This window comes from Mytilus trossulus, chromosome 2 (assembly GCF_036588685.1).
Source record: "Mytilus trossulus isolate FHL-02 chromosome 2, PNRI_Mtr1.1.1.hap1, whole genome shotgun sequence".
Lineage (NCBI taxonomy): Eukaryota > Metazoa > Mollusca > Bivalvia > Mytilida > Mytilidae > Mytilus > Mytilus trossulus.
This window is the reverse complement of record NC_086374.1, coordinates 4,902,101-4,926,508: the sequence shown is the minus strand read 5'-3', so window position 1 is coordinate 4,926,508 and position 24,408 is coordinate 4,902,101. Positions and strand designations below refer to the sequence as shown.

Sequence of the window (24,408 nt, the reverse complement as noted above, 5' to 3'; positions counted from 1 at the left end):
TTACGTTATTTGCATTCTATAGTCTATCTAACGCCAGTCGACATTCCCAGTGACGTTGTAACGTACAAAAAGGCTCGATTGCTGTTTTTGTTGCTCTTTATATGTGTTAAGTTACCCCACTATGAGTAAGTCCCAGGTAGTCTAGTGGTTAGGATTCCGCGCTCTCACCGCGGCGGCCGGGGTTCGATTCCCCGTCTGGGAAGATATTTTTGCGCCTTTTCTCCGGATCGATATTGATATTAATAACGGTATATGCTTCAAACAACTGTTATGTGTACGTGGTCAATGAAAGAAACGATATACGTTTGTCCTATCGTGCATAGTATATACTATATGATTTCCTTTTACAACCGATACTTTATATATGTCTTTCTTCAGCTCAATATATAACGCGGCCGACTGATTGATGGTTCAGTACATGAAAATGAATTACAAATGTACTTGCTCAACACATTTCAATCCCAATACAACTGTTAGAGACATAAAGATAACCATCTCGTCTTGGTGCAAGACTATTTTAATAATCAGAGTGGCATGTGTATACATGGTATGAAAATACACTACTTAAATTTAATGTTCTATCGTTGTGAAGGGGATGTAGCTCAGTGGTAGAGCGTTCGCTTTGCATGTGAAAGGCCCCGGGTTCGATCCCCGGCATCTCCACTCCTAATTTTTTGTCAATGTAATTGAATCCAATTAAATTATGTCTTTCGTGCACGGTCAAGTGAAAATGCACAGTAAAACATAGGAGAGCATCTCCGACCTCTCTTAGGACATCTACATGAACACTTGTCCTGCGGTAAAAGGCGGAATTGAAAAGGAAATATTGATGAAAATCCAGGGACGGGGATGTAGCTCAGTGGTAGAGCGTTCGCTTCGCATGTGAAAGGCCCCGGGTTCGATCCCCGGCATCTCCATATTTTTTGGTCGCAGACAAAAGCGGCATCGAGAAATCAAAGTAATCTCGCCTACACAATGCTGCTTTGCCCTAAAAATCATAGAAAGCGCAACGAAATATAAGTGCTGTTTGAACAGCGCAATCGGCACAGATGACTTAAAACTTCAAAATCACTCTTCTTAAAAGGCACGTCTCAAATGCACGCTCAAACATTTCAGGCAAAGCCGAATTAATTCCACACTCCCTTTCCCCGACAGGTTTTACAATTGTGTCTCAATTTTAAATGGATTATAACTTATCGTGAGTCAGAACAAATCGAATGTTAATGTTAATGATTCCAGCCTGAAACAATGCGTTTTATAGAGTTGCGTCGACAGTAGCGACTATTCGCGGTGATTTCGCTTCCTTTTGCAGTCTTACGTTATTTGCATTCTATAGTCTATCTAACGCCAGTCGACATTCCCAGTGACGTTGTAACGTACAAAAAGGCTCGATTGCTGTTTTTGTTGCTCTTTATATGTGTTAAGTTACCCCACTATGAGTAAGTCCCAGGTAGTCTAGTGGTTAGGATTCCGCGCTCTCACCGCGGCGGCCGGGGTTCGATTCCCCGTCTGGGAAGATATTTTTGCGCCTTTTCTCCGGATCGATATTGATATTAATAACGGTATATGCTTCAAACAACTGTTATGTGTACGTGGTCAATGAAAGAAACGATATACGTTTGTCCTATCGTGCATAGTATATACTATATGATTTCCTTTTACAACCGATACTTTATATATGTCTTTCTTCAGCTCAATATATAACGCGGCCGACTGATTGATGGTTCAGTACATGAAAATGAATTACAAATGTACTTGCTCAACACATTTCAATCCCAATACAACTGTTAGAGACATAAAGATAACCATCTCGTCTTGGTGCAAGACTATTTTAATAATCAGAGTGGCATGTGTATACATGGTATGAAAATACACTACTTAAATTTAATGTTCTATCGTTGTGAAGGGGATGTAGCTCAGTGGTAGAGCGTTCGCTTTGCATGTGAAAGGCCCCGGGTTCGATCCCCGGCATCTCCACTCCTAATTTTTTGTCAATGTAATTGAATCCAATTAAATTATGTCTTTCGTGCACGGTCAAGTGAAAATGCACAGTAAAACATAGGAGAGCATCTCCGACCTCTCTTAGGACATCTACATGAACACTTGTCCTGCGGTAAAAGGCGGAATTGAAAAGGAAATATTGATGAAAATCCAGGGACGGGGATGTAGCTCAGTGGTAGAGCGTTCGCTTCGCATGTGAAAGGCCCCGGGTTCGATCCCCGGCATCTCCATATTTTTTGGTCGCAGACAAAAGCGGCATCGAGAAATCAAAGTAATCTCGCCTACACAATGCTGCTTTGCCCTAAAAATCATAGAAAGCGCAACGAAATATAAGTGCTGTTTGAACAGCGCAATCGGCACAGATGACTTAAAACTTCAAAATCACTCTTCTTAAAAGGCACGTCTCAAATGCACGCTCAAACATTTCAGGCAAAGCCGAATTAATTCCACACTCCCTTTCCCCGACAGGTTTTACAATTGTGTCTCAATTTTAAATGGATTATAACTTATCGTGAGTCAGAACAAATCGAATGTTAATGTTAATGATTCCAGCCTGAAACAATGCGTTTTATAGAGTTGCGTCGACAGTAGCGACTATTCGCGGTGATTTCGCTTCCTTTTGCAGTCTTACGTTATTTGCATTCTATAGTCTATCTAACGCCAGTCGACATTCCCAGTGACGTTGTAACGTACAAAAAGGCTCGATTGCTGTTTTTGTTGCTCTTTATATGTGTTAAGTTACCCCACTATGAGTAAGTCCCAGGTAGTCTAGTGGTTAGGATTCCGCGCTCTCACCGCGGCGGCCGGGGTTCGATTCCCCGTCTGGGAAGATATTTTTGCGCCTTTTCTCCGGATCGATATTGATATTAATAACGGTATATGCTTCAAACAACTGTTATGTGTACGTGGTCAATGAAAGAAACGATATACGTTTGTCCTATCGTGCATAGTATATACTATATGATTTCCTTTTACAACCGATACTTTATATATGTCTTTCTTCAGCTCAATATATAACGCGGCCGACTGATTGATGGTTCAGTACATGAAAATGAATTACAAATGTACTTGCTCAACACATTTCAATCCCAATACAACTGTTAGAGACATAAAGATAACCATCTCGTCTTGGTGCAAGACTATTTTAATAATCAGAGTGGCATGTGTATACATGGTATGAAAATACACTACTTAAATTTAATGTTCTATCGTTGTGAAGGGGATGTAGCTCAGTGGTAGAGCGTTCGCTTTGCATGTGAAAGGCCCCGGGTTCGATCCCCGGCATCTCCACTCCTAATTTTTTGTCAATGTAATTGAATCCAATTAAATTATGTCTTTCGTGCACGGTCAAGTGAAAATGCACAGTAAAACATAGGAGAGCATCTCCGACCTCTCTTAGGACATCTACATGAACACTTGTCCTGCGGTAAAAGGCGGAATTGAAAAGGAAATATTGATGAAAATCCAGGGACGGGGATGTAGCTCAGTGGTAGAGCGTTCGCTTCGCATGTGAAAGGCCCCGGGTTCGATCCCCGGCATCTCCATATTTTTTGGTCGCAGACAAAAGCGGCATCGAGAAATCAAAGTAATCTCGCCTACACAATGCTGCTTTGCCCTAAAAATCATAGAAAGCGCAACGAAATATAAGTGCTGTTTGAACAGCGCAATCGGCACAGATGACTTAAAACTTCAAAATCACTCTTCTTAAAAGGCACGTCTCAAATGCACGCTCAAACATTTCAGGCAAAGCCGAATTAATTCCACACTCCCTTTCCCCGACAGGTTTTACAATTGTGTCTCAATTTTAAATGGATTATAACTTATCGTGAGTCAGAACAAATCGAATGTTAATGTTAATGATTCCAGCCTGAAACAATGCGTTTTATAGAGTTGCGTCGACAGTAGCGACTATTCGCGGTGATTTCGCTTCCTTTTGCAGTCTTACGTTATTTGCATTCTATAGTCTATCTAACGCCAGTCGACATTCCCAGTGACGTTGTAACGTACAAAAAGGCTCGATTGCTGTTTTTGTTGCTCTTTATATGTGTTAAGTTACCCCACTATGAGTAAGTCCCAGGTAGTCTAGTGGTTAGGATTCCGCGCTCTCACCGCGGCGGCCGGGGTTCGATTCCCCGTCTGGGAAGATATTTTTGCGCCTTTTCTCCGGATCGATATTGATATTAATAACGGTATATGCTTCAAACAACTGTTATGTGTACGTGGTCAATGAAAGAAACGATATACGTTTGTCCTATCGTGCATAGTATATACTATATGATTTCCTTTTACAACCGATACTTTATATATGTCTTTCTTCAGCTCAATATATAACGCGGCCGACTGATTGATGGTTCAGTACATGAAAATGAATTACAAATGTACTTGCTCAACACATTTCAATCCCAATACAACTGTTAGAGACATAAAGATAACCATCTCGTCTTGGTGCAAGACTATTTTAATAATCAGAGTGGCATGTGTATACATGGTATGAAAATACACTACTTAAATTTAATGTTCTATCGTTGTGAAGGGGATGTAGCTCAGTGGTAGAGCGTTCGCTTTGCATGTGAAAGGCCCCGGGTTCGATCCCCGGCATCTCCACTCCTAATTTTTTGTCAATGTAATTGAATCCAATTAAATTATGTCTTTCGTGCACGGTCAAGTGAAAATGCACAGTAAAACATAGGAGAGCATCTCCGACCTCTCTTAGGACATCTACATGAACACTTGTCCTGCGGTAAAAGGCGGAATTGAAAAGGAAATATTGATGAAAATCCAGGGACGGGGATGTAGCTCAGTGGTAGAGCGTTCGCTTCGCATGTGAAAGGCCCCGGGTTCGATCCCCGGCATCTCCATATTTTTTGGTCGCAGACAAAAGCGGCATCGAGAAATCAAAGTAATCTCGCCTACACAATGCTGCTTTGCCCTAAAAATCATAGAAAGCGCAACGAAATATAAGTGCTGTTTGAACAGCGCAATCGGCACAGATGACTTAAAACTTCAAAATCACTCTTCTTAAAAGGCACGTCTCAAATGCACGCTCAAACATTTCAGGCAAAGCCGAATTAATTCCACACTCCCTTTCCCCGACAGGTTTTACAATTGTGTCTCAATTTTAAATGGATTATAACTTATCGTGAGTCAGAACAAATCGAATGTTAATGTTAATGATTCCAGCCTGAAACAATGCGTTTTATAGAGTTGCGTCGACAGTAGCGACTATTCGCGGTGATTTCGCTTCCTTTTGCAGTCTTACGTTATTTGCATTCTATAGTCTATCTAACGCCAGTCGACATTCCCAGTGACGTTGTAACGTACAAAAAGGCTCGATTGCTGTTTTTGTTGCTCTTTATATGTGTTAAGTTACCCCACTATGAGTAAGTCCCAGGTAGTCTAGTGGTTAGGATTCCGCGCTCTCACCGCGGCGGCCGGGGTTCGATTCCCCGTCTGGGAAGATATTTTTGCGCCTTTTCTCCGGATCGATATTGATATTAATAACGGTATATGCTTCAAACAACTGTTATGTGTACGTGGTCAATGAAAGAAACGATATACGTTTGTCCTATCGTGCATAGTATATACTATATGATTTCCTTTTACAACCGATACTTTATATATGTCTTTCTTCAGCTCAATATATAACGCGGCCGACTGATTGATGGTTCAGTACATGAAAATGAATTACAAATGTACTTGCTCAACACATTTCAATCCCAATACAACTGTTAGAGACATAAAGATAACCATCTCGTCTTGGTGCAAGACTATTTTAATAATCAGAGTGGCATGTGTATACATGGTATGAAAATACACTACTTAAATTTAATGTTCTATCGTTGTGAAGGGGATGTAGCTCAGTGGTAGAGCGTTCGCTTTGCATGTGAAAGGCCCCGGGTTCGATCCCCGGCATCTCCACTCCTAATTTTTTGTCAATGTAATTGAATCCAATTAAATTATGTCTTTCGTGCACGGTCAAGTGAAAATGCACAGTAAAACATAGGAGAGCATCTCCGACCTCTCTTAGGACATCTACATGAACACTTGTCCTGCGGTAAAAGGCGGAATTGAAAAGGAAATATTGATGAAAATCCAGGGACGGGGATGTAGCTCAGTGGTAGAGCGTTCGCTTCGCATGTGAAAGGCCCCGGGTTCGATCCCCGGCATCTCCATATTTTTTGGTCGCAGACAAAAGCGGCATCGAGAAATCAAAGTAATCTCGCCTACACAATGCTGCTTTGCCCTAAAAATCATAGAAAGCGCAACGAAATATAAGTGCTGTTTGAACAGCGCAATCGGCACAGATGACTTAAAACTTCAAAATCACTCTTCTTAAAAGGCACGTCTCAAATGCACGCTCAAACATTTCAGGCAAAGCCGAATTAATTCCACACTCCCTTTCCCCGACAGGTTTTACAATTGTGTCTCAATTTTAAATGGATTATAACTTATCGTGAGTCAGAACAAATCGAATGTTAATGTTAATGATTCCAGCCTGAAACAATGCGTTTTATAGAGTTGCGTCGACAGTAGCGACTATTCGCGGTGATTTCGCTTCCTTTTGCAGTCTTACGTTATTTGCATTCTATAGTCTATCTAACGCCAGTCGACATTCCCAGTGACGTTGTAACGTACAAAAAGGCTCGATTGCTGTTTTTGTTGCTCTTTATATGTGTTAAGTTACCCCACTATGAGTAAGTCCCAGGTAGTCTAGTGGTTAGGATTCCGCGCTCTCACCGCGGCGGCCGGGGTTCGATTCCCCGTCTGGGAAGATATTTTTGCGCCTTTTCTCCGGATCGATATTGATATTAATAACGGTATATGCTTCAAACAACTGTTATGTGTACGTGGTCAATGAAAGAAACGATATACGTTTGTCCTATCGTGCATAGTATATACTATATGATTTCCTTTTACAACCGATACTTTATATATGTCTTTCTTCAGCTCAATATATAACGCGGCCGACTGATTGATGGTTCAGTACATGAAAATGAATTACAAATGTACTTGCTCAACACATTTCAATCCCAATACAACTGTTAGAGACATAAAGATAACCATCTCGTCTTGGTGCAAGACTATTTTAATAATCAGAGTGGCATGTGTATACATGGTATGAAAATACACTACTTAAATTTAATGTTCTATCGTTGTGAAGGGGATGTAGCTCAGTGGTAGAGCGTTCGCTTTGCATGTGAAAGGCCCCGGGTTCGATCCCCGGCATCTCCACTCCTAATTTTTTGTCAATGTAATTGAATCCAATTAAATTATGTCTTTCGTGCACGGTCAAGTGAAAATGCACAGTAAAACATAGGAGAGCATCTCCGACCTCTCTTAGGACATCTACATGAACACTTGTCCTGCGGTAAAAGGCGGAATTGAAAAGGAAATATTGATGAAAATCCAGGGACGGGGATGTAGCTCAGTGGTAGAGCGTTCGCTTCGCATGTGAAAGGCCCCGGGTTCGATCCCCGGCATCTCCATATTTTTTGGTCGCAGACAAAAGCGGCATCGAGAAATCAAAGTAATCTCGCCTACACAATGCTGCTTTGCCCTAAAAATCATAGAAAGCGCAACGAAATATAAGTGCTGTTTGAACAGCGCAATCGGCACAGATGACTTAAAACTTCAAAATCACTCTTCTTAAAAGGCACGTCTCAAATGCACGCTCAAACATTTCAGGCAAAGCCGAATTAATTCCACACTCCCTTTCCCCGACAGGTTTTACAATTGTGTCTCAATTTTAAATGGATTATAACTTATCGTGAGTCAGAACAAATCGAATGTTAATGTTAATGATTCCAGCCTGAAACAATGCGTTTTATAGAGTTGCGTCGACAGTAGCGACTATTCGCGGTGATTTCGCTTCCTTTTGCAGTCTTACGTTATTTGCATTCTATAGTCTATCTAACGCCAGTCGACATTCCCAGTGACGTTGTAACGTACAAAAAGGCTCGATTGCTGTTTTTGTTGCTCTTTATATGTGTTAAGTTACCCCACTATGAGTAAGTCCCAGGTAGTCTAGTGGTTAGGATTCCGCGCTCTCACCGCGGCGGCCGGGGTTCGATTCCCCGTCTGGGAAGATATTTTTGCGCCTTTTCTCCGGATCGATATTGATATTAATAACGGTATATGCTTCAAACAACTGTTATGTGTACGTGGTCAATGAAAGAAACGATATACGTTTGTCCTATCGTGCATAGTATATACTATATGATTTCCTTTTACAACCGATACTTTATATATGTCTTTCTTCAGCTCAATATATAACGCGGCCGACTGATTGATGGTTCAGTACATGAAAATGAATTACAAATGTACTTGCTCAACACATTTCAATCCCAATACAACTGTTAGAGACATAAAGATAACCATCTCGTCTTGGTGCAAGACTATTTTAATAATCAGAGTGGCATGTGTATACATGGTATGAAAATACACTACTTAAATTTAATGTTCTATCGTTGTGAAGGGGATGTAGCTCAGTGGTAGAGCGTTCGCTTTGCATGTGAAAGGCCCCGGGTTCGATCCCCGGCATCTCCACTCCTAATTTTTTGTCAATGTAATTGAATCCAATTAAATTATGTCTTTCGTGCACGGTCAAGTGAAAATGCACAGTAAAACATAGGAGAGCATCTCCGACCTCTCTTAGGACATCTACATGAACACTTGTCCTGCGGTAAAAGGCGGAATTGAAAAGGAAATATTGATGAAAATCCAGGGACGGGGATGTAGCTCAGTGGTAGAGCGTTCGCTTCGCATGTGAAAGGCCCCGGGTTCGATCCCCGGCATCTCCATATTTTTTGGTCGCAGACAAAAGCGGCATCGAGAAATCAAAGTAATCTCGCCTACACAATGCTGCTTTGCCCTAAAAATCATAGAAAGCGCAACGAAATATAAGTGCTGTTTGAACAGCGCAATCGGCACAGATGACTTAAAACTTCAAAATCACTCTTCTTAAAAGGCACGTCTCAAATGCACGCTCAAACATTTCAGGCAAAGCCGAATTAATTCCACACTCCCTTTCCCCGACAGGTTTTACAATTGTGTCTCAATTTTAAATGGATTATAACTTATCGTGAGTCAGAACAAATCGAATGTTAATGTTAATGATTCCAGCCTGAAACAATGCGTTTTATAGAGTTGCGTCGACAGTAGCGACTATTCGCGGTGATTTCGCTTCCTTTTGCAGTCTTACGTTATTTGCATTCTATAGTCTATCTAACGCCAGTCGACATTCCCAGTGACGTTGTAACGTACAAAAAGGCTCGATTGCTGTTTTTGTTGCTCTTTATATGTGTTAAGTTACCCCACTATGAGTAAGTCCCAGGTAGTCTAGTGGTTAGGATTCCGCGCTCTCACCGCGGCGGCCGGGGTTCGATTCCCCGTCTGGGAAGATATTTTTGCGCCTTTTCTCCGGATCGATATTGATATTAATAACGGTATATGCTTCAAACAACTGTTATGTGTACGTGGTCAATGAAAGAAACGATATACGTTTGTCCTATCGTGCATAGTATATACTATATGATTTCCTTTTACAACCGATACTTTATATATGTCTTTCTTCAGCTCAATATATAACGCGGCCGACTGATTGATGGTTCAGTACATGAAAATGAATTACAAATGTACTTGCTCAACACATTTCAATCCCAATACAACTGTTAGAGACATAAAGATAACCATCTCGTCTTGGTGCAAGACTATTTTAATAATCAGAGTGGCATGTGTATACATGGTATGAAAATACACTACTTAAATTTAATGTTCTATCGTTGTGAAGGGGATGTAGCTCAGTGGTAGAGCGTTCGCTTTGCATGTGAAAGGCCCCGGGTTCGATCCCCGGCATCTCCACTCCTAATTTTTTGTCAATGTAATTGAATCCAATTAAATTATGTCTTTCGTGCACGGTCAAGTGAAAATGCACAGTAAAACATAGGAGAGCATCTCCGACCTCTCTTAGGACATCTACATGAACACTTGTCCTGCGGTAAAAGGCGGAATTGAAAAGGAAATATTGATGAAAATCCAGGGACGGGGATGTAGCTCAGTGGTAGAGCGTTCGCTTCGCATGTGAAAGGCCCCGGGTTCGATCCCCGGCATCTCCATATTTTTTGGTCGCAGACAAAAGCGGCATCGAGAAATCAAAGTAATCTCGCCTACACAATGCTGCTTTGCCCTAAAAATCATAGAAAGCGCAACGAAATATAAGTGCTGTTTGAACAGCGCAATCGGCACAGATGACTTAAAACTTCAAAATCACTCTTCTTAAAAGGCACGTCTCAAATGCACGCTCAAACATTTCAGGCAAAGCCGAATTAATTCCACACTCCCTTTCCCCGACAGGTTTTACAATTGTGTCTCAATTTTAAATGGATTATAACTTATCGTGAGTCAGAACAAATCGAATGTTAATGTTAATGATTCCAGCCTGAAACAATGCGTTTTATAGAGTTGCGTCGACAGTAGCGACTATTCGCGGTGATTTCGCTTCCTTTTGCAGTCTTACGTTATTTGCATTCTATAGTCTATCTAACGCCAGTCGACATTCCCAGTGACGTTGTAACGTACAAAAAGGCTCGATTGCTGTTTTTGTTGCTCTTTATATGTGTTAAGTTACCCCACTATGAGTAAGTCCCAGGTAGTCTAGTGGTTAGGATTCCGCGCTCTCACCGCGGCGGCCGGGGTTCGATTCCCCGTCTGGGAAGATATTTTTGCGCCTTTTCTCCGGATCGATATTGATATTAATAACGGTATATGCTTCAAACAACTGTTATGTGTACGTGGTCAATGAAAGAAACGATATACGTTTGTCCTATCGTGCATAGTATATACTATATGATTTCCTTTTACAACCGATACTTTATATATGTCTTTCTTCAGCTCAATATATAACGCGGCCGACTGATTGATGGTTCAGTACATGAAAATGAATTACAAATGTACTTGCTCAACACATTTCAATCCCAATACAACTGTTAGAGACATAAAGATAACCATCTCGTCTTGGTGCAAGACTATTTTAATAATCAGAGTGGCATGTGTATACATGGTATGAAAATACACTACTTAAATTTAATGTTCTATCGTTGTGAAGGGGATGTAGCTCAGTGGTAGAGCGTTCGCTTTGCATGTGAAAGGCCCCGGGTTCGATCCCCGGCATCTCCACTCCTAATTTTTTGTCAATGTAATTGAATCCAATTAAATTATGTCTTTCGTGCACGGTCAAGTGAAAATGCACAGTAAAACATAGGAGAGCATCTCCGACCTCTCTTAGGACATCTACATGAACACTTGTCCTGCGGTAAAAGGCGGAATTGAAAAGGAAATATTGATGAAAATCCAGGGACGGGGATGTAGCTCAGTGGTAGAGCGTTCGCTTCGCATGTGAAAGGCCCCGGGTTCGATCCCCGGCATCTCCATATTTTTTGGTCGCAGACAAAAGCGGCATCGAGAAATCAAAGTAATCTCGCCTACACAATGCTGCTTTGCCCTAAAAATCATAGAAAGCGCAACGAAATATAAGTGCTGTTTGAACAGCGCAATCGGCACAGATGACTTAAAACTTCAAAATCACTCTTCTTAAAAGGCACGTCTCAAATGCACGCTCAAACATTTCAGGCAAAGCCGAATTAATTCCACACTCCCTTTCCCCGACAGGTTTTACAATTGTGTCTCAATTTTAAATGGATTATAACTTATCGTGAGTCAGAACAAATCGAATGTTAATGTTAATGATTCCAGCCTGAAACAATGCGTTTTATAGAGTTGCGTCGACAGTAGCGACTATTCGCGGTGATTTCGCTTCCTTTTGCAGTCTTACGTTATTTGCATTCTATAGTCTATCTAACGCCAGTCGACATTCCCAGTGACGTTGTAACGTACAAAAAGGCTCGATTGCTGTTTTTGTTGCTCTTTATATGTGTTAAGTTACCCCACTATGAGTAAGTCCCAGGTAGTCTAGTGGTTAGGATTCCGCGCTCTCACCGCGGCGGCCGGGGTTCGATTCCCCGTCTGGGAAGATATTTTTGCGCCTTTTCTCCGGATCGATATTGATATTAATAACGGTATATGCTTCAAACAACTGTTATGTGTACGTGGTCAATGAAAGAAACGATATACGTTTGTCCTATCGTGCATAGTATATACTATATGATTTCCTTTTACAACCGATACTTTATATATGTCTTTCTTCAGCTCAATATATAACGCGGCCGACTGATTGATGGTTCAGTACATGAAAATGAATTACAAATGTACTTGCTCAACACATTTCAATCCCAATACAACTGTTAGAGACATAAAGATAACCATCTCGTCTTGGTGCAAGACTATTTTAATAATCAGAGTGGCATGTGTATACATGGTATGAAAATACACTACTTAAATTTAATGTTCTATCGTTGTGAAGGGGATGTAGCTCAGTGGTAGAGCGTTCGCTTTGCATGTGAAAGGCCCCGGGTTCGATCCCCGGCATCTCCACTCCTAATTTTTTGTCAATGTAATTGAATCCAATTAAATTATGTCTTTCGTGCACGGTCAAGTGAAAATGCACAGTAAAACATAGGAGAGCATCTCCGACCTCTCTTAGGACATCTACATGAACACTTGTCCTGCGGTAAAAGGCGGAATTGAAAAGGAAATATTGATGAAAATCCAGGGACGGGGATGTAGCTCAGTGGTAGAGCGTTCGCTTCGCATGTGAAAGGCCCCGGGTTCGATCCCCGGCATCTCCATATTTTTTGGTCGCAGACAAAAGCGGCATCGAGAAATCAAAGTAATCTCGCCTACACAATGCTGCTTTGCCCTAAAAATCATAGAAAGCGCAACGAAATATAAGTGCTGTTTGAACAGCGCAATCGGCACAGATGACTTAAAACTTCAAAATCACTCTTCTTAAAAGGCACGTCTCAAATGCACGCTCAAACATTTCAGGCAAAGCCGAATTAATTCCACACTCCCTTTCCCCGACAGGTTTTACAATTGTGTCTCAATTTTAAATGGATTATAACTTATCGTGAGTCAGAACAAATCGAATGTTAATGTTAATGATTCCAGCCTGAAACAATGCGTTTTATAGAGTTGCGTCGACAGTAGCGACTATTCGCGGTGATTTCGCTTCCTTTTGCAGTCTTACGTTATTTGCATTCTATAGTCTATCTAACGCCAGTCGACATTCCCAGTGACGTTGTAACGTACAAAAAGGCTCGATTGCTGTTTTTGTTGCTCTTTATATGTGTTAAGTTACCCCACTATGAGTAAGTCCCAGGTAGTCTAGTGGTTAGGATTCCGCGCTCTCACCGCGGCGGCCGGGGTTCGATTCCCCGTCTGGGAAGATATTTTTGCGCCTTTTCTCCGGATCGATATTGATATTAATAACGGTATATGCTTCAAACAACTGTTATGTGTACGTGGTCAATGAAAGAAACGATATACGTTTGTCCTATCGTGCATAGTATATACTATATGATTTCCTTTTACAACCGATACTTTATATATGTCTTTCTTCAGCTCAATATATAACGCGGCCGACTGATTGATGGTTCAGTACATGAAAATGAATTACAAATGTACTTGCTCAACACATTTCAATCCCAATACAACTGTTAGAGACATAAAGATAACCATCTCGTCTTGGTGCAAGACTATTTTAATAATCAGAGTGGCATGTGTATACATGGTATGAAAATACACTACTTAAATTTAATGTTCTATCGTTGTGAAGGGGATGTAGCTCAGTGGTAGAGCGTTCGCTTTGCATGTGAAAGGCCCCGGGTTCGATCCCCGGCATCTCCACTCCTAATTTTTTGTCAATGTAATTGAATCCAATTAAATTATGTCTTTCGTGCACGGTCAAGTGAAAATGCACAGTAAAACATAGGAGAGCATCTCCGACCTCTCTTAGGACATCTACATGAACACTTGTCCTGCGGTAAAAGGCGGAATTGAAAAGGAAATATTGATGAAAATCCAGGGACGGGGATGTAGCTCAGTGGTAGAGCGTTCGCTTCGCATGTGAAAGGCCCCGGGTTCGATCCCCGGCATCTCCATATTTTTTGGTCGCAGACAAAAGCGGCATCGAGAAATCAAAGTAATCTCGCCTACACAATGCTGCTTTGCCCTAAAAATCATAGAAAGCGCAACGAAATATAAGTGCTGTTTGAACAGCGCAATCGGCACAGATGACTTAAAACTTCAAAATCACTCTTCTTAAAAGGCACGTCTCAAATGCACGCTCAAACATTTCAGGCAAAGCCGAATTAATTCCACACTCCCTTTCCCCGACAGGTTTTACAATTGTGTCTCAATTTTAAATGGATTATAACTTATCGTGAGTCAGAACAAATCGAATGTTAATGTTAATGATTCCAGCCTGAAACAATGCGTTTTATAGAGTTGCGTCGACAGTAGCGACTATTCGCGGTGATTTCGCTTCCTTTTGCAGTCTTACGTTATTTGCATTCTATAGTCTATCTAACGCCAGTCGACATTCCCAGTGACGTTGTAACGTACAAAAAGGCTCGATTGCTGTTTTTGTTGCTCTTTATATGTGTTAAGTGACCCCACTATGAGTAAGTCCCAGGTAGTCTAGTGGTTAGGATTCCGCGCTCTCACCGCGGCGGCCGGGGTTCGATTCCCCGTCTGGGAAGATATTTTTGCGCCTTTTCTCCGGATCGATATTGATATTAATAACGGTATATGCTTCAAACAACTGTTATGTGTACGTGGTCAATGAAAGAAACGATATACGTTTGTCCTATCGTGCATAGTATATACTATATGATTTCCTTTTACAACCGATACTTTATATATGTCTTTCTTCAGCTCAATATATAACGCGGCCGACTGATTGATGGTTCAGTACATGAAAATGAATTACAAATGTACTTGCTCAACACATTTCAATCCCAATACAACTGTTAGAGACATAAAGATAACCATCTCGTCTTGGTGCAAGACTATTTTAATAATCAGAGTGGCATGTGTATACATGGTATGAAAATACACTACTTAAATTTAATGTTCTATCGTTGTGAAGGGGATGTAGCTCAGTGGTAGAGCGTTCGCTTTGCATGTGAAAGGCCCCGGGTTCGATCCCCGGCATCTCCACTCCTAATTTTTTGTCAATGTAATTGAATCCAATTAAATTATGTCTTTCGTGCACGGTCAAGTGAAAATGCACAGTAAAACATAGGAGAGCATCTCCGACCTCTCTTAGGACATCTACATGAACACTTGTCCTGCGGTAAAAGGCGGAATTGAAAAGGAAATATTGATGAAAATCCAGGGACGGGGATGTAGCTCAGTGGTAGAGCGTTCGCTTCGCATGTGAAAGGCCCCGGGTTCGATCCCCGGCATTTCCATATTTTTTGGTCGCAGACAAAAGCGGCATCGAGAAATCAAAGTAATCTCGCCTACACAATGCTGCTTTGCCCTAAAAATCATAGAAAGCGCAACGAAATATAAGTGCTGTTTGAACAGCGCAATCGGCACAGATGACTTAAAACTTCAAAATCACTCTTCTTAAAAGGCACGTCTCAAATGCACGCTCAAACATTTCAGGCAAAGCCGAATTAATTCCACACTCCCTTTCCCCGACAGGTTTTACAATTGTGTCTCAATTTTAAATGGATTATAACTTATCGTGAGTCAGAACAAATCGAATGTTAATGTTAATGATTCCAGCCTGAAACAATGCGTTTTATAGAGTTGCGTCGACAGTAGCGACTATTCGCGGTGATTTCGCTTCCTTTTGCAGTCTTACGTTATTTGCATTCTATAGTCTATCTAACGCCAGTCGACATTCCCAGTGACGTTGTAACGTACAAAAAGGCTCGATTGCTGTTTTTGTTGCTCTTTATATGTGTTAAGTTACCCCACTATGAGTAAGTCCCAGGTAGTCTAGTGGTTAGGATTCCGCGCTCTCACCGCGGCGGCCGGGGTTCGATTCCCCGTCTGGGAAGATATTTTTGCGCCTTTTCTCCGGATCGATATTGATATTAATAACGGTATATGCTTCAAACAACTGTTATGTGTACGTGGTCAATGAAAGAAACGATATACGTTTGTCCTATCGTGCATAGTATATACTATATGATTTCCTTTTACAACCGATACTTTATATATGTCTTTCTTCAGCTCAATATATAACGCGGCCGACTGATTGATGGTTCAGTACATGAAAATGAATTACAAATGTACTTGCTCAACACATTTCAATCCCAATACAACTGTTAGAGACATAAAGATAACCATCTCGTCTTGGTGCAAGACTATTTTAATAATCAGAGTGGCATGTGTATACATGGTATGAAAATACACTACTTAAATTTAATGTTCTATCGTTGTGAAGGGGATGTAGCTCAGTGGTAGAGCGTTCGCTTTGCATGTGAAAGGCCCCGGGTTCGATCCCCGGCATCTCCACTCCTAATTTTTTGTCAATGTAATTGAATCCAATTAAATTATGTCTTTCGTGCACGGTCAAGTGAAAATGCACAGTAAAACATAGGAGAGCATCTCCGACCTCTCTTAGGACATCTACATGAACACTTGTCCTGCGGTAAAAGGCGGAATTGAAAAGGAAATATTGATGAAAATCCAGGGACGGGGATGTAGCTCAGTGGTAGAGCGTTCGCTTCGCATGTGAAAGGCCCCGGGTTCGATCCCCGGCATCTCCATATTTTTTGGTCGCAGACAAAAGCGGCATCGAGAAATCAAAGTAATCTCGCCTACACAATGCTGCTTTGCCCTAAAAATCATAGAAAGCGCAACGAAATATAAGTGCTGTTTGAACAGCGCAATCGGCACAGATGACTTAAAACTTCAAAATCACTCTTCTTAAAAGGCACGTCTCAAATGCACGCTCAAACATTTCAGGCAAAGCCGAATTAATTCCACACTCCCTTTCCCCGACAGGTTTTACAATTGTGTCTCAATTTTAAATGGATTATAACTTATCGTGAGTCAGAACAAATCGAATGTTAATGTTAATGATTCCAGCCTGAAACAATGCGTTTTATAGAGTTGCGTCGACAGTAGCGACTATTCGCGGTGATTTCGCTTCCTTTTGCAGTCTTACGTTATTTGCATTCTATAGTCTATCTAACGCCAGTCGACATTCCCAGTGACGTTGTAACGTACAAAAAGGCTCGATTGCTGTTTTTGTTGCTCTTTATATGTGTTAAGTGACCCCACTATGAGTAAGTCCCAGGTAGTCTAGTGGTTAGGATTCCGCGCTCTCACCGCGGCGGCCGGGGTTCGATTCCCCGTCTGGGAAGATATTTTTGCGCCTTTTCTCCGGATCGATATTGATATTAATAACGGTATATGCTTCAAACAACTGTTATGTGTACGTGGTCAATGAAAGAAACGATATACGTTTGTCCTATCGTGCATAGTATATACTATATGATTTCCTTTTACAACCGATACTTTATATATGTCTTTCTTCAGCTCAATATATAACGCGGCCGACTGATTGATGGTTCAGTACATGAAAATGAATTACAAATGTACTTGCTCAACACATTTCAATCCCAATACAACTGTTAGAGACATAAAGATAACCATCTCGTCTTGGTGCAAGACTATTTTAATAATCAGAGTGGCATGTGTATACATGGTATGAAAATACACTACTTAAATTTAATGTTCTATCGTTGTGAAGGGGATGTAGCTCAGTGGTAGAGCGTTCGCTTTGCATGTGAAAGGCCCCGGGTTCGATCCCCGGCATCTCCACTCCTAATTTTTTGTCAATGTAATTGAATCCAATTAAATTATGTCTTTCGTGCACGGTCAAGTGAAAATGCACAGTAAAACATAGGAGAGCATCTCCGACCTCTCTTAGGACATCTACATGAACACTTGTCCTGCGGTAAAAGGCGGAATTGAAAAGGAAATATTGATGAAAATCCAGGGACGGGGATGTAGCTCAGTGGTAGAGCGTTCGCTTCGCATGTGAAAGGCCCCGGGTTCGATCCCCGGCATCTCCATATTTTTTGGTCGCAGACAAAAGCGGCATCGAGAAATCAAAGTAATCTCGCCTACACAATGCTGCTTTGCCCTAAAAATCATAGAAAGCGCAACGAAATATAAGTGCTGTTTGAACAGCGCAATCGGCACAGATGACTTAAAACTTCAAAATCACTCTTCTTAAAAGGCACGTCTCAAATGCACGCTCAAACATTTCAGGCAAAGCCGAATTAATTCCACACTCCCTTTCCCCGACAGGTTTTACAATTGTGTCTCAATTTTAAATGGATTATAACTTATCGTGAGTCAGAACAAATCGAATGTTAATGTTAATGATTCCAGCCTGAAACAATGCGTTTTATAGAGTTGCGTCGACAGTAGCGACTATTCGCGGTGATTTCGCTTCCTTTTGCAGTCTTACGTTATTTGCATTCTATAGTCTATCTAACGCCAGTCGACATTCCCAGTGACGTTGTAACGTACAAAAAGGCTCGATTGCTGTTTTTGTTGCTCTTTATATGTGTTAAGTTACCCCACTATGAGTAAGTCCCAGGTAGTCTAGTGGTTAGGATTCCGCGCTCTCACCGCGGCGGCCGGGGTTCGATTCCCCGTCTGGGAAGATATTTTTGCGCCTTTTCTCCGGATCGATATTGATATTAATAACGGTATATGCTTCAAACAACTGTTATGTGTACGTGGTCAATGAAAGAAACGATATACGTTTGTCCTATCGTGCATAGTATATACTATATGATTTCCTTTTACAACCGATACTTTATATATGTCTTTCTTCAGCTCAATATATAACGCGGCCGACTGATTGATGGTTCAGTACATGAAAATGAATTACAAATGTACTTGCTCAACACATTTCAATCCCAATACAACTGTTAGAGACATAAAGATAACCATCTCGTCTTGGTGCAAGACTATTTTAATAATCAGAGTGGCATGTGTATACATGGTATGAAAATACACTACTTAAATTTAATGTTCTATCGTTGTGAAGGGGATGTAGCTCAGTGGTAGAGCGTTCGCTTTGCATGTGAAAGGCCCCGGGTTCGATCCCCGGCATCTCCACTCCTAATTTTTTGTCAATGTAATTGAATCCAATTAAATTATGTCTTTCGTGCACGGTCAAGTGAAAATGCACAGTAAAACATAGGAGAGCATCTCCGACCTCTCTTAGGACATCTACATGAACACTTGTCCTGCGGTAAAAGGCGGAATTGAAAAGGAAATATTGATGAAAATCCAGGGACGGGGATGTAGCTCAGTGGTAGAGCGTTCGCTTCGCATGTGAAAGGCCCCGGGTTCGATCCCCGGCATCTCCATATTTTTTGGTCGCAGACAAAAGCGGCATCGAGAAATCAAAGTAATCTCGCCTACACAATGCTGCTTTGCCCTAAAAATCATAGAAAGCGCAACGAAATATAAGTGCTGTTTGAACAGCGCAATCGGCACAGATGACTTAAAACTTCAAAATCACTCTTCTTAAAAGGCACGTCTCAAATGCACGCTCAAACATTTCAGGCAAAGCCGAATTAATTCCACACTCCCTTTCCCCGACAGGTTTTACAATTGTGTCTCAATTTTAAATGGATTATAACTTATCGTGAGTCAGAACAAATCGAATGTTAATGTTAATGATTCCAGCCTGAAACAATGCGTTTTATAGAGTTGCGTCGACAGTAGCGACTATTCGCGGTGATTTCGCTTCCTTTTGCAGTCTTACGTTATTTGCATTCTATAGTCTATCTAACGCCAGTCGACATTCCCAGTGACGTTGTAACGTACAAAAAGGCTCGATTGCTGTTTTTGTTGCTCTTTATATGTGTTAAGTTACCCCACTATGAGTAAGTCCCAGGTAGTCTAGTGGTTAGGATTCCGCGCTCTCACCGCGGCGGCCGGGGTTCGATTCCCCGTCTGGGAAGATATTTTTGCGCCTTTTCTCCGGATCGATATTGATATTAATAACGGTATATGCTTCAAACAACTGTTATGTGTACGTGGTCAATGAAAGAAACGATATACGTTTGTCCTATCGTGCATAGTATATACTATATGATTTCCTTTTACAACCGATACTTTATATATGTCTTTCTTCAGCTCAATATATAACGCGGCCGACTGATTGATGGTTCAGTACATGAAAATGAATTACAAATGTACTTGCTCAACACATTTCAATCCCAATACAACTGTTAGAGACATAAAGATAACCATCTCGTCTTGGTGCAAGACTATTTTAATAATCAGAGTGGCATGTGTATACATGGTATGAAAATACACTACTTAAATTTAATGTTCTATCGTTGTGAAGGGGATGTAGCTCAGTGGTAGAGCGTTCGCTTTGCATGTGAAAGGCCCCGGGTTCGATCCCCGGCATCTCCACTCCTAATTTTTTGTCAATGTAATTGAATCCAATTAAATTATGTCTTTCGTGCACGGTCAAGTGAAAATGCACAGTAAAACATAGGAGAGCATCTCCGACCTCTCTTAGGACATCTACATGAACACTTGTCCTGCGGTAAAAGGCGGAATTGAAAAGGAAATATTGATGAAAATCCAGGGACGGGGATGTAGCTCAGTGGTAGAGCGTTCGCTTCGCATGTGAAAGGCCCCGGGTTCGATCCCCGGCATCTCCATATTTTTTGGTCGCAGACAAAAGCGGCATCGAGAAATCAAAGTAATCTCGCCTACACAATGCTGCTTTGCCCTAAAAATCATAGAAAGCGCAACGAAATATAAGTGCTGTTTGAACAGCGCAATCGGCACAGATGACTTAAAACTTCAAAATCACTCTTCTTAAAAGGCACGTCTCAAATGCACGCTCAAACATTTCAGGCAAAGCCGAATTAATTCCACACTCCCTTTCCCCGACAGGTTTTACAATTGTGTCTCAATTTTAAATGGATTATAACTTATCGTGAGTCAGAACAAATCGAATGTTAATGTTAATGATTCCAGCCTGAAACAATGCGTTTTATAGAGTTGCGTCGACAGTAGCGACTATTCGCGGTGATTTCGCTTCCTTTTGCAGTCTTACGTTATTTGCATTCTATAGTCTATCTAACGCCAGTCGACATTCCCAGTGACGTTGTAACGTACAAAAAGGCTCGATTGCTGTTTTTGTTGCTCTTTATATGTGTTAAGTTACCCCACTATGAGTAAGTCCCAGGTAGTCTAGTGGTTAGGATTCCGCGCTCTCACCGCGGCGGCCGGGGTTCGATTCCCCGTCTGGGAAGATATTTTTGCGCCTTTTCTCCGGATCGATATTGATATTAATAACGGTATATGCTTCAAACAACTGTTATGTGTACGTGGTCAATGAAAGAAACGATATACGTTTGTCCTATCGTGCATAGTATATACTATATGATTTCCTTTTACAACCGATACTTTATATATGTCTTTCTTCAGCTCAATATATAACGCGGCCGACTGATTGATGGTTCAGTACATGAAAATGAATTACAAATGTACTTGCTCAACACATTTCAATCCCAATACAACTGTTAGAGACATAAAGATAACCATCTCGTCTTGGTGCAAGACTATTTTAATAATCAGAGTGGCATGTGTATACATGGTATGAAAATACACTACTTAAATTTAATGTTCTATCGTTGTGAAGGGGATGTAGCTCAGTGGTAGAGCGTTCGCTTTGCATGTGAAAGGCCCCGGGTTCGATCCCCGGCATCTCCACTCCTAATTTTTTGTCAATGTAATTGAATCCAATTAAATTATGTCTTTCGTGCACGGTCAAGTGAAAATGCACAGTAAAACATAGGAGAGCATCTCCGACCTCTCTTAGGACATCTACATGAACACTTGTCCTGCGGTAAAAGGCGGAATTGAAAAGGAAATATTGATGAAAATCCAGGGACGGGGATGTAGCTCAGTGGTAGAGCGTTCGCTTCGCATGTGAAAGGCCCCGGGTTCGATCCCCGGCATCTCCATATTTTTTGGTCGCAGACAAAAGCGGCATCGAGAAATCAAAGTAATCTCGCCTACACAATGCTGCTTTGCCCTAAAAATCATAGAAAGCGCAACGAAATATAAGTGCTGTTTGAACAGCGCAATCGGCACAGATGACTTAAAACTTCAAAATCACTCTTCTTAAAAGGCACGTCTCAAATGCACGCTCAAACATTTCAGGCAAAGCCGAATTAATTCCACACTCCCTTTCCCCGACAGGTTTTACAATTGTGTCTCAATTTTAAATGGATTATAACTTATCGTGAGTCAGAACAAATCGAATGTTAATGTTAATGATTCCAGCCTGAAACAATGCGTTTTATAGAGTTGCGTCGACAGTAGCGACTATTCGCGGTGATTTCGCTTCCTTTTGCAGTCTTACGTTATTTGCATTCTATAGTCTATCTAACGCCAGTCGACATTCCCAGTGACGTTGTAACGTACAAAAAGGCTCGATTGCTGTTTTTGTTGCTCTTTATATGTGTTAAGTTACCCCACTATGAGTAAGTCCCAGGTAGTCTAGTGGTTAGGATTCCGCGCTCTCACCGCGGCGGCCGGGGTTCGATTCCCCGTCTGGGAAGATATTTTTGCGCCTTTTCTCCGGATCGATATTGATATTAATAACGGTATATGCTTCAAACAACTGTTATGTGTACGTGGTCAATGAAAGAAACGATATACGTTTGTCCTATCGTGCATAGTATATACTATATGATTTCCTTTTACAACCGATACTTTATATATGTCTTTCTTCAGCTCAATATATAACGCGGCCGACTGATTGATGGTTCAGTACATGAAAATGAATTACAAATGTACTTGCTCAACACATTTCAATCCCAATACAACTGTTAGAGACATAAAGATAACCATCTCGTCTTGGTGCAAGACTATTTTAATAATCAGAGTGGCATGTGTATACATGGTATGAAAATACACTACTTAAATTTAATGTTCTATCGTTGTGAAGGGGATGTAGCTCAGTGGTAGAGCGTTCGCTTTGCATGTGAAAGGCCCCGGGTTCGATCCCCGGCATCTCCACTCCTAATTTTTTGTCAATGTAATTGAATCCAATTAAATTATGTCTTTCGTGCACGGTCAAGTGAAAATGCACAGTAAAACATAGGAGAGCATCTCCGACCTCTCTTAGGACATCTACATGAACACTTGTCATGCGGTAAAAGGCGGAATTGAAAAGGAAATATTGATGAAAATCCAGGGACGGGGATGTAGCTCAGTGGTAGAGCGTTCGCTTCGCATGTGAAAGGCCCCGGGTTCGATCCCCGGCATCTCCATATTTTTTGGTCGCAGACAAAAGCGGCATCGAGAAATCAAAGTAATCTCGCCTACACAATGCTGCTTTGCCCTAAAAATCATAGAAAGCGCAACGAAATATAAGTGCTGTTTGAACAGCGCAATCGGCACAGATGACTTAAAACTTCAAAATCACTCTTCTTAAAAGGCACGTCTCAAATGCACGCTCAAACATTTCAGGCAAAGCCGAATTAATTCCACACTCCCTTTCCCCGACAGGTTTTACAATTGTGTCTCAATTTTAAATGGATTATAACTTATCGTGAGTCAGAACAAATCGAATGTTAATGTTAATGATTCCAGCCTGAAACAATGCGTTTTATAGAGTTGCGTCGACAGTAGCGACTATTCGCGGTGATTTCGCTTCCTTTTGCAGTCTTACGTTATTTGCATTCTATAGTCTATCTAACGCCAGTCGACATTCCCAGTGACGTTGTAACGTACAAAAAGGCTCGATTGCTGTTTTTGTTGCTCTTTATATGTGTTAAGTTACCCCACTATGAGTAAGTCCCAGGTAGTCTAGTGGTTAGGATTCCGCGCTCTCACCGCGGCGGCCGGGGTTCGATTCCCCGTCTGGGAAGATATTTTTGCGCCTTTTCTCCGGATCGATATTGATATTAATAACGGTATATGCTTCAAACAACTGTTATGTGTACGTGGTCAATGAAAGAAACGATATACGTTTGTCCTATCGTGCATAGTATATACTATATGATTTCCTTTTACAACCGATACTTTATATATGTCTTTCTTCAGCTCAATATATAACGCGGCCGACTGATTGATGGTTCAGTACATGAAAATGAATTACAAATGTACTTGCTCAACACATTTCAATCCCAATACAACTGTTAGAGACATAAAGATAACCATCTCGTCTTGGTGCAAGACTATTTTAATAATCAGAGTGGCATGTGTATACATGGTATGAAAATACACTACTTAAATTTAATGTTCTATCGTTGTGAAGGGGATGTAGCTCAGTGGTAGAGCGTTCGCTTTGCATGTGAAAGGCCCCGGGTTCGATCCCCGGCATCTCCACTCCTAATTTTTTGTCAATGTAATTGAATCCAATTAAATTATGTCTTTCGTGCACGGTCAAGTGAAAATGCACAGTAAAACATAGGAGAGCAT

General features: G+C 41.2%; 56 non-coding genes across 56 annotated transcripts; all 56 read left to right on the top strand.

Moving 5' to 3' along the window:
• The first annotated feature begins 130 nt into the window (after positions 1 to 130).
• Positions 131 to 202, top strand: Trnae-cuc (transfer RNA glutamic acid (anticodon CUC)). Its single transcript has one exon. It is a non-coding gene; the product is annotated as a tRNA-Glu (tRNA).
• A 389-nt stretch (positions 203 to 591) lies between these two features.
• On the top strand, positions 592 to 663 carry Trnaa-ugc (transfer RNA alanine (anticodon UGC)). Its single transcript has one exon. It is a non-coding gene; the product is annotated as a tRNA-Ala (tRNA).
• Positions 664 to 845: 182 nt separating this feature from the next.
• On the top strand, positions 846 to 917 carry Trnaa-cgc (transfer RNA alanine (anticodon CGC)). Its single transcript has one exon. It is a non-coding gene; the product is annotated as a tRNA-Ala (tRNA).
• A 527-nt stretch (positions 918 to 1,444) lies between these two features.
• Trnae-cuc (transfer RNA glutamic acid (anticodon CUC)) lies at positions 1,445 to 1,516 on the top strand. The gene has a single exon. It is a non-coding gene; the product is annotated as a tRNA-Glu (tRNA).
• Positions 1,517 to 1,905: 389 nt separating this feature from the next.
• Positions 1,906 to 1,977, top strand: Trnaa-ugc (transfer RNA alanine (anticodon UGC)). The gene has a single exon. It is a non-coding gene; the product is annotated as a tRNA-Ala (tRNA).
• A 182-nt stretch (positions 1,978 to 2,159) lies between these two features.
• Positions 2,160 to 2,231, top strand: Trnaa-cgc (transfer RNA alanine (anticodon CGC)). The gene has a single exon. It is a non-coding gene; the product is annotated as a tRNA-Ala (tRNA).
• Positions 2,232 to 2,758: 527 nt separating this feature from the next.
• On the top strand, positions 2,759 to 2,830 carry Trnae-cuc (transfer RNA glutamic acid (anticodon CUC)). The gene has a single exon. It is a non-coding gene; the product is annotated as a tRNA-Glu (tRNA).
• Positions 2,831 to 3,219: 389 nt separating this feature from the next.
• Positions 3,220 to 3,291, top strand: Trnaa-ugc (transfer RNA alanine (anticodon UGC)). The gene has a single exon. It is a non-coding gene; the product is annotated as a tRNA-Ala (tRNA).
• A 182-nt stretch (positions 3,292 to 3,473) lies between these two features.
• Trnaa-cgc (transfer RNA alanine (anticodon CGC)) lies at positions 3,474 to 3,545 on the top strand. Its single transcript has one exon. It is a non-coding gene; the product is annotated as a tRNA-Ala (tRNA).
• Positions 3,546 to 4,072: 527 nt separating this feature from the next.
• On the top strand, positions 4,073 to 4,144 carry Trnae-cuc (transfer RNA glutamic acid (anticodon CUC)). Its single transcript has one exon. It is a non-coding gene; the product is annotated as a tRNA-Glu (tRNA).
• Positions 4,145 to 4,533: 389 nt separating this feature from the next.
• Trnaa-ugc (transfer RNA alanine (anticodon UGC)) lies at positions 4,534 to 4,605 on the top strand. The gene has a single exon. It is a non-coding gene; the product is annotated as a tRNA-Ala (tRNA).
• Positions 4,606 to 4,787: 182 nt separating this feature from the next.
• On the top strand, positions 4,788 to 4,859 carry Trnaa-cgc (transfer RNA alanine (anticodon CGC)). The gene has a single exon. It is a non-coding gene; the product is annotated as a tRNA-Ala (tRNA).
• A 527-nt stretch (positions 4,860 to 5,386) lies between these two features.
• Trnae-cuc (transfer RNA glutamic acid (anticodon CUC)) lies at positions 5,387 to 5,458 on the top strand. The gene has a single exon. It is a non-coding gene; the product is annotated as a tRNA-Glu (tRNA).
• A 389-nt stretch (positions 5,459 to 5,847) lies between these two features.
• Positions 5,848 to 5,919, top strand: Trnaa-ugc (transfer RNA alanine (anticodon UGC)). Its single transcript has one exon. It is a non-coding gene; the product is annotated as a tRNA-Ala (tRNA).
• A 182-nt stretch (positions 5,920 to 6,101) lies between these two features.
• On the top strand, positions 6,102 to 6,173 carry Trnaa-cgc (transfer RNA alanine (anticodon CGC)). The gene has a single exon. It is a non-coding gene; the product is annotated as a tRNA-Ala (tRNA).
• A 527-nt stretch (positions 6,174 to 6,700) lies between these two features.
• Positions 6,701 to 6,772, top strand: Trnae-cuc (transfer RNA glutamic acid (anticodon CUC)). Its single transcript has one exon. It is a non-coding gene; the product is annotated as a tRNA-Glu (tRNA).
• Positions 6,773 to 7,161: 389 nt separating this feature from the next.
• On the top strand, positions 7,162 to 7,233 carry Trnaa-ugc (transfer RNA alanine (anticodon UGC)). Its single transcript has one exon. It is a non-coding gene; the product is annotated as a tRNA-Ala (tRNA).
• Positions 7,234 to 7,415: 182 nt separating this feature from the next.
• On the top strand, positions 7,416 to 7,487 carry Trnaa-cgc (transfer RNA alanine (anticodon CGC)). Its single transcript has one exon. It is a non-coding gene; the product is annotated as a tRNA-Ala (tRNA).
• Positions 7,488 to 8,014: 527 nt separating this feature from the next.
• On the top strand, positions 8,015 to 8,086 carry Trnae-cuc (transfer RNA glutamic acid (anticodon CUC)). Its single transcript has one exon. It is a non-coding gene; the product is annotated as a tRNA-Glu (tRNA).
• A 389-nt stretch (positions 8,087 to 8,475) lies between these two features.
• On the top strand, positions 8,476 to 8,547 carry Trnaa-ugc (transfer RNA alanine (anticodon UGC)). Its single transcript has one exon. It is a non-coding gene; the product is annotated as a tRNA-Ala (tRNA).
• Positions 8,548 to 8,729: 182 nt separating this feature from the next.
• Trnaa-cgc (transfer RNA alanine (anticodon CGC)) lies at positions 8,730 to 8,801 on the top strand. Its single transcript has one exon. It is a non-coding gene; the product is annotated as a tRNA-Ala (tRNA).
• Positions 8,802 to 9,328: 527 nt separating this feature from the next.
• Trnae-cuc (transfer RNA glutamic acid (anticodon CUC)) lies at positions 9,329 to 9,400 on the top strand. The gene has a single exon. It is a non-coding gene; the product is annotated as a tRNA-Glu (tRNA).
• Positions 9,401 to 9,789: 389 nt separating this feature from the next.
• Positions 9,790 to 9,861, top strand: Trnaa-ugc (transfer RNA alanine (anticodon UGC)). The gene has a single exon. It is a non-coding gene; the product is annotated as a tRNA-Ala (tRNA).
• Positions 9,862 to 10,043: 182 nt separating this feature from the next.
• On the top strand, positions 10,044 to 10,115 carry Trnaa-cgc (transfer RNA alanine (anticodon CGC)). The gene has a single exon. It is a non-coding gene; the product is annotated as a tRNA-Ala (tRNA).
• A 527-nt stretch (positions 10,116 to 10,642) lies between these two features.
• Trnae-cuc (transfer RNA glutamic acid (anticodon CUC)) lies at positions 10,643 to 10,714 on the top strand. The gene has a single exon. It is a non-coding gene; the product is annotated as a tRNA-Glu (tRNA).
• A 389-nt stretch (positions 10,715 to 11,103) lies between these two features.
• Trnaa-ugc (transfer RNA alanine (anticodon UGC)) lies at positions 11,104 to 11,175 on the top strand. Its single transcript has one exon. It is a non-coding gene; the product is annotated as a tRNA-Ala (tRNA).
• A 182-nt stretch (positions 11,176 to 11,357) lies between these two features.
• Trnaa-cgc (transfer RNA alanine (anticodon CGC)) lies at positions 11,358 to 11,429 on the top strand. Its single transcript has one exon. It is a non-coding gene; the product is annotated as a tRNA-Ala (tRNA).
• A 527-nt stretch (positions 11,430 to 11,956) lies between these two features.
• Positions 11,957 to 12,028, top strand: Trnae-cuc (transfer RNA glutamic acid (anticodon CUC)). The gene has a single exon. It is a non-coding gene; the product is annotated as a tRNA-Glu (tRNA).
• Positions 12,029 to 12,417: 389 nt separating this feature from the next.
• Positions 12,418 to 12,489, top strand: Trnaa-ugc (transfer RNA alanine (anticodon UGC)). Its single transcript has one exon. It is a non-coding gene; the product is annotated as a tRNA-Ala (tRNA).
• Positions 12,490 to 12,671: 182 nt separating this feature from the next.
• Trnaa-cgc (transfer RNA alanine (anticodon CGC)) lies at positions 12,672 to 12,743 on the top strand. The gene has a single exon. It is a non-coding gene; the product is annotated as a tRNA-Ala (tRNA).
• Positions 12,744 to 13,270: 527 nt separating this feature from the next.
• On the top strand, positions 13,271 to 13,342 carry Trnae-cuc (transfer RNA glutamic acid (anticodon CUC)). Its single transcript has one exon. It is a non-coding gene; the product is annotated as a tRNA-Glu (tRNA).
• A 389-nt stretch (positions 13,343 to 13,731) lies between these two features.
• Trnaa-ugc (transfer RNA alanine (anticodon UGC)) lies at positions 13,732 to 13,803 on the top strand. Its single transcript has one exon. It is a non-coding gene; the product is annotated as a tRNA-Ala (tRNA).
• Positions 13,804 to 13,985: 182 nt separating this feature from the next.
• On the top strand, positions 13,986 to 14,057 carry Trnaa-cgc (transfer RNA alanine (anticodon CGC)). Its single transcript has one exon. It is a non-coding gene; the product is annotated as a tRNA-Ala (tRNA).
• A 527-nt stretch (positions 14,058 to 14,584) lies between these two features.
• Positions 14,585 to 14,656, top strand: Trnae-cuc (transfer RNA glutamic acid (anticodon CUC)). Its single transcript has one exon. It is a non-coding gene; the product is annotated as a tRNA-Glu (tRNA).
• Positions 14,657 to 15,045: 389 nt separating this feature from the next.
• On the top strand, positions 15,046 to 15,117 carry Trnaa-ugc (transfer RNA alanine (anticodon UGC)). Its single transcript has one exon. It is a non-coding gene; the product is annotated as a tRNA-Ala (tRNA).
• Positions 15,118 to 15,299: 182 nt separating this feature from the next.
• Positions 15,300 to 15,371, top strand: Trnaa-cgc (transfer RNA alanine (anticodon CGC)). Its single transcript has one exon. It is a non-coding gene; the product is annotated as a tRNA-Ala (tRNA).
• Positions 15,372 to 15,898: 527 nt separating this feature from the next.
• On the top strand, positions 15,899 to 15,970 carry Trnae-cuc (transfer RNA glutamic acid (anticodon CUC)). The gene has a single exon. It is a non-coding gene; the product is annotated as a tRNA-Glu (tRNA).
• Positions 15,971 to 16,359: 389 nt separating this feature from the next.
• Trnaa-ugc (transfer RNA alanine (anticodon UGC)) lies at positions 16,360 to 16,431 on the top strand. Its single transcript has one exon. It is a non-coding gene; the product is annotated as a tRNA-Ala (tRNA).
• A 182-nt stretch (positions 16,432 to 16,613) lies between these two features.
• On the top strand, positions 16,614 to 16,685 carry Trnaa-cgc (transfer RNA alanine (anticodon CGC)). The gene has a single exon. It is a non-coding gene; the product is annotated as a tRNA-Ala (tRNA).
• Positions 16,686 to 17,212: 527 nt separating this feature from the next.
• Positions 17,213 to 17,284, top strand: Trnae-cuc (transfer RNA glutamic acid (anticodon CUC)). Its single transcript has one exon. It is a non-coding gene; the product is annotated as a tRNA-Glu (tRNA).
• Positions 17,285 to 17,673: 389 nt separating this feature from the next.
• On the top strand, positions 17,674 to 17,745 carry Trnaa-ugc (transfer RNA alanine (anticodon UGC)). The gene has a single exon. It is a non-coding gene; the product is annotated as a tRNA-Ala (tRNA).
• Positions 17,746 to 17,927: 182 nt separating this feature from the next.
• On the top strand, positions 17,928 to 17,999 carry Trnaa-cgc (transfer RNA alanine (anticodon CGC)). The gene has a single exon. It is a non-coding gene; the product is annotated as a tRNA-Ala (tRNA).
• A 527-nt stretch (positions 18,000 to 18,526) lies between these two features.
• Trnae-cuc (transfer RNA glutamic acid (anticodon CUC)) lies at positions 18,527 to 18,598 on the top strand. The gene has a single exon. It is a non-coding gene; the product is annotated as a tRNA-Glu (tRNA).
• Positions 18,599 to 18,987: 389 nt separating this feature from the next.
• Trnaa-ugc (transfer RNA alanine (anticodon UGC)) lies at positions 18,988 to 19,059 on the top strand. The gene has a single exon. It is a non-coding gene; the product is annotated as a tRNA-Ala (tRNA).
• A 182-nt stretch (positions 19,060 to 19,241) lies between these two features.
• Positions 19,242 to 19,313, top strand: Trnaa-cgc (transfer RNA alanine (anticodon CGC)). Its single transcript has one exon. It is a non-coding gene; the product is annotated as a tRNA-Ala (tRNA).
• A 527-nt stretch (positions 19,314 to 19,840) lies between these two features.
• Positions 19,841 to 19,912, top strand: Trnae-cuc (transfer RNA glutamic acid (anticodon CUC)). Its single transcript has one exon. It is a non-coding gene; the product is annotated as a tRNA-Glu (tRNA).
• A 389-nt stretch (positions 19,913 to 20,301) lies between these two features.
• Positions 20,302 to 20,373, top strand: Trnaa-ugc (transfer RNA alanine (anticodon UGC)). Its single transcript has one exon. It is a non-coding gene; the product is annotated as a tRNA-Ala (tRNA).
• A 182-nt stretch (positions 20,374 to 20,555) lies between these two features.
• Positions 20,556 to 20,627, top strand: Trnaa-cgc (transfer RNA alanine (anticodon CGC)). The gene has a single exon. It is a non-coding gene; the product is annotated as a tRNA-Ala (tRNA).
• A 527-nt stretch (positions 20,628 to 21,154) lies between these two features.
• Trnae-cuc (transfer RNA glutamic acid (anticodon CUC)) lies at positions 21,155 to 21,226 on the top strand. Its single transcript has one exon. It is a non-coding gene; the product is annotated as a tRNA-Glu (tRNA).
• Positions 21,227 to 21,615: 389 nt separating this feature from the next.
• Trnaa-ugc (transfer RNA alanine (anticodon UGC)) lies at positions 21,616 to 21,687 on the top strand. Its single transcript has one exon. It is a non-coding gene; the product is annotated as a tRNA-Ala (tRNA).
• A 182-nt stretch (positions 21,688 to 21,869) lies between these two features.
• On the top strand, positions 21,870 to 21,941 carry Trnaa-cgc (transfer RNA alanine (anticodon CGC)). Its single transcript has one exon. It is a non-coding gene; the product is annotated as a tRNA-Ala (tRNA).
• A 527-nt stretch (positions 21,942 to 22,468) lies between these two features.
• Positions 22,469 to 22,540, top strand: Trnae-cuc (transfer RNA glutamic acid (anticodon CUC)). The gene has a single exon. It is a non-coding gene; the product is annotated as a tRNA-Glu (tRNA).
• Positions 22,541 to 22,929: 389 nt separating this feature from the next.
• On the top strand, positions 22,930 to 23,001 carry Trnaa-ugc (transfer RNA alanine (anticodon UGC)). Its single transcript has one exon. It is a non-coding gene; the product is annotated as a tRNA-Ala (tRNA).
• Positions 23,002 to 23,183: 182 nt separating this feature from the next.
• Trnaa-cgc (transfer RNA alanine (anticodon CGC)) lies at positions 23,184 to 23,255 on the top strand. The gene has a single exon. It is a non-coding gene; the product is annotated as a tRNA-Ala (tRNA).
• Positions 23,256 to 23,782: 527 nt separating this feature from the next.
• On the top strand, positions 23,783 to 23,854 carry Trnae-cuc (transfer RNA glutamic acid (anticodon CUC)). Its single transcript has one exon. It is a non-coding gene; the product is annotated as a tRNA-Glu (tRNA).
• A 389-nt stretch (positions 23,855 to 24,243) lies between these two features.
• Trnaa-ugc (transfer RNA alanine (anticodon UGC)) lies at positions 24,244 to 24,315 on the top strand. Its single transcript has one exon. It is a non-coding gene; the product is annotated as a tRNA-Ala (tRNA).
• Positions 24,316 to 24,408: the final 93 nt, after the last annotated feature.